We start from the raw sequence: 4369 nt of genomic DNA, 5'->3' as shown, positions 1-4369 counted from the left end.
CATCTCTCTGCTCTCTATCATCTCTCTTTCTCTTCTATATTTCCCTCTATTCTAAATCCAATTCAGGTCAAGTCTAGAGGCCTCCTTGGCAGAACAAGTGAGAATCTCTCTTCTCCATCTTCAACCCCTACATCTTCCATCTATCCCTCTATTCATCTCTCTCTTCCTCTCTTCTGTCTTTGTCTCTCTCTCTCTCTCTCTTCTGTCTATCTCTCTCTCTCTCCTCTCTCTCTCTCTCTCTCTCTCTCTATATATATATATATATATATATCTCTTCTGTCCTATCTCTCTCTCTCTCTCTCTGTCTCTCTCTCTCTCTCTCTCTCTCTCTCTCTCTCTCTCATCTCTCTCTCTCTCTCTCTGTCTCTATCTCTCTCTCTCTCTCTCTCTTCTGTTATCTCTCTCTCTCTCTACACATTTCCTCTCTGGTAAACCCTAGACATCTCTGAGGGTCCCTCTCTCATTCCCGTTGCCCTTGACGACAACACTGGTCACCGCTGAGTAAGAGTTAGTGTTGTTGTGGACGTGGTGACTCCCCGTCTACACTACCCTGGCCGCTGGTCGTTGCTGAGTGTACCAACACTCCGCCTCGTCCAAGTCACTGACAAACCGCTTGGCGTAACCGTGGCGACTGCCGTACTGTCGCTGGGTGGTAACCATTGTCTTGGCAATGGAAACAGAAGAAGAAGATAACCCCATGTCGAGGGAGTTGCTACGTTTGGTGCGCACAATGATGTGGGAGGGTCTTAGCGGGAGCTCCCGGGCTCTGATAGGCCTGAGAATAGTTCCATTTATCTCAGAGTCAGCCCACTACGCCACTGTGTCTCATCCTCCAATCAGAAAGTAGATCCTGTCCCAGGGGCCTATCCAGGGTGAAGCTTGCCCGTTTGGCCCCACCAATTGTTACTACATCTGGGCGGAGCCTAGCCCTCCACCTCATGATTGGCGGGGGAGGGTTGAGGGGGCGGAGCTTATGACAGGAGAGTTGTAGAGAGAGACTGTTTAGGGAGTGTAGGGAGGAAGGTGTCTCTCACTGCTAGCGTCATGTCCCCCTGCCCTCCCCCCTTCTCTCCCTCCCTGCCCTCCCTCCTTCTCTCCCTCCCTGCCCTCCCCCCTTCTCTCCCTCCCTGCCCTCCCCCTTTCTCTCCCTCCCTGCTAGGTCTGGGGAGGGTTTGGGGTTTTGGTTTGGGGGGTATCTTAGGAGGTACGTCGGCCCCTCCTTTCTCACCCTCGTTTCCCTTCTCTTTGTCCATCTTTTTCTCTTTTGCTCTCTCCTTCGTCCCGCCCCCTCTCTGCTTTGTAGGCAGCCCATTGGGCAAGACCACCATCATCACATCTCTGTTGCCATTTGATTGGCCGTAGACTCCTCCGCCACCTCCGGCCGCCGCCTCTTTCACAGGACTCCCTAATGACCCGCCCTGGCAACACGCCAACTCATCACTATCAACCCCATGGTGACAGTGGTCGTCCTGGTTACTGCAGACACGGTGACGCACCATCAGCGCCACTGTGAACACCAGCAGCGTTACCACGACGACGCCTCCCACAAGTATTGTCAGGGTTCCGCCCAGGAGTGGGTCTGTAGAGATCGGCATTCTGGGTAGAGTTCTTTAGTGCTAAACTGGGCGCAGCCAAGAACCTTGAAAAAAGAGAGATTAAGGAACATAGAAAGGAGAGATTTTTTGATTGATAAATAAATGAATGAATGAATACAGATTGAATGAAAGTAGATAGTTTTAGAGAGAGAGAGAGAGAGACAGAGAGGGAGAGAGGGAGAGAGAGAGAGAGAGAGAGAGAGAGAGAGAGAGAGAGAGAGAGAGAGAGAGAGAGAGAGAGAGAGAGAGAGAGAGAGAGAGAGAGGAGAGAGAGAGAGAGAGAGAGAGAGAGAGAGAGAGAGAGAGAGAGAGAGAGAGAGGAAAAGATAAACCTACTATAAACCCAACCCCCAAAACACAGAGTCTTGTTTAAAGCATTCGTGAAGAACGGGATTGGGGTCAATTGGAATTGAAGGCAAAGTCAATTCAAGAAGTAAACTAAAATTCCAATTCATTAAGGTCAATTTTTTCAATGACTGCTGAACAGGATATTTATGTCAAAAGTGTTTCACATCGACTGACTTCAAATTCCAATCGAACCCTGGTGAGGAGCTACAGCGAGAGAAAGGATCAGAGTACCTTGGTAGCGGCCAAGGAGGTGACGATGTCATCAAAGATGGCCAGGACACACAGGTTGTAGTCCGCTCCAGATACCAGGTTCTTCAACATGAAACTGTTGCTGGTAGACGGGAGGATCCTGGAAAAGAAAAATACATCATAGAATGTGTCTGGAACTATTACATGTCCTCTCTGAGGTTGACCTTATCTTGACCTAGTATATGGCCTAGGAGGCGCTCTGTCTTTTCTGATCTTGTCCAGGAGGGGGCGCATTTGAGATGAAAGTATCTAGAATTGACAATTGAAATATGCCATTGGATGAGGTAATGTTTTGGTCCTAAGTGGTACCAAGAGCGAGATAAGAACTTTGTTTAGGCCTCCCGGGTGGCGCAGTGGTTAAGGGCACTGTACTGCAACGCCAGCTGTGCCACCAGAGACCCTGGGTTTGCGCCCAGGCTCTGCCTCAACCGGCCGCGACCGGGAGGTCATGGGGCGACGCACAATTGGCCTAGCTTCGTCCGGGTTAGGGAGGGCTTGGCCGGTAGGGATATCCTTGTCTCATCGCTCACCAGCGACTCCTGTGGCGGGCCGGGCGCAGTGCGCGCTAACCAAGGTTGCCAGGTGTACGGTGTTTCCTCCGACACATTGGTGCGGCTGGCTTCCGGGTTGGATGCGTGCTGTGTTAAGAAGCAGTGCGGCTTGGTTTGGGTTGTGTATCGGAGGACGCATGACTTTCAACCTTCGTCTCTCCCGAGCCCGTACGGAAGTTGTAGCGATGAGAGAAGATAGTAGCTACTACAACAATTGGATACCACGAAAAAGGGCTCATTTAAAAAAAATAAAAGAACTTCGTTTAGGAGACCAAACTGAACAATAATGCTATCTAGCTATGGGATACTCCTCCTCTTTCAAGTAAATCTTCCTTTGTGTAATGTTCTGTCATTTGACAAGGTTCCGTTCCACAATTGTTTTCAAATAAATGACCTTTTAATGGCATCGGACCGAGGCTCTGCATCTGTCCTCGTGCTCCTAGACCTTAGTGCTGCTTTTGATACCATCGATCACCACATTCTTTTGGAGAGATTGGAAACCCAAATTGGTCTACACGGACAAGTTCTGGCCTGGTTTAGATCTTATCTGTCGGAAAGATATCAGTTTGTCTCTGTGAATGGTTTGTCCTCTGACAAATCAACTGTAAATTTCGGTGTTCCTCAAGGTTCCGTTTTAGGACCACTATTGTTTTCACTATATATTTTACCTCTTGGGGATGTTATTCGAAAACATAATGTTAACTTTCACTGCTATGCGGATGACACACAGCTGTGCATTTCAATGAAACATGGTGAAGCCCCAAAATTGCCCTTGCTAGAAGCATGTGTTTCAGACATAAGGAAGTGGATGGCTGCAAACTTTCTACGTTTAAACAGAAATGCTTGTTCTAGGTCCCAAGAAACAAAGAGATCTTCTGTTGAATCTGACAATTAATCTTGTTGGTTGTACAGTCGTCTGAAATAAAACTGTGAAGGACCTCTGCGTTACTCTGGACCCTGATCTCTCTTTTGATGAACATAATCAAGACTGTTTCAAGTACATCTTTTATTAATTTATGTAACATCAGACATTTTCTGCTTTCGTTACTTCTAGATTAGAATACTGCAAAGCTCTACTTTCCGGTTACCCGGATAAAGCACCGATTTGGTCCTGCCGTACATACCTACACGTATGCTACGGTCACAAGACGCAGGCCTCCTAATTGTCCCTAGAATATCTAAGCAAACAGTTGGAGGCAGGGCATTCTCCTATAGAGCTCCATTTTTATGGAACGGTCTGCCTACCCATGTGAGAGACGCAAACTCGGTCTCAACCTTTAAGTCTTTACTGAAGACTCATCTCTTCAGTAGGTCCTATGATTGAGTGTAGTCGGGCCCAGGAGTGTGAAGTTGAACGGAAAGGCTATGGAGCAACGAACCGCCCTTGCTGTCTTTGCCTGGCCGGTTCCCCTCTTTCCACTGGGATTCTCTGCCTCTAACCCTATTACAGGGACTGAGTCACTGGCTTACTGGTGCTCTTCCATGCCGTCCCTAGGAGGGGTGCGTCACCTGAGTGGATTGAGTCACTGACGTGATCATCCTGTCTGGGTTGGCGCCCCCCCCCCCCTGAGACTCGGCCTTGTCTCAGGATGGTAAGTTGGTGGTTGAAGATATCCCTCTAGTTGT

General features: G+C 48.6%; 1 pseudogene; it reads right to left on the bottom strand.

The window, feature by feature from the left end:
* Nucleotides 1–540: 540 nt before the first annotated feature.
* LOC110500905 overlaps nt 541–4369 on the bottom strand; it is a 23315-nt pseudogene continuing 19486 nt past the window's right edge.

Source organism: Oncorhynchus mykiss, chromosome 21 (genome assembly GCF_013265735.2).
Source record: "Oncorhynchus mykiss isolate Arlee chromosome 21, USDA_OmykA_1.1, whole genome shotgun sequence".
NCBI classification, from domain to species: Eukaryota; Metazoa; Chordata; class Actinopteri; order Salmoniformes; family Salmonidae; genus Oncorhynchus; species Oncorhynchus mykiss.
Note: the sequence above shows the minus strand (reverse complement) of the source record. Positions and strands in the feature narration are given on the sequence as shown.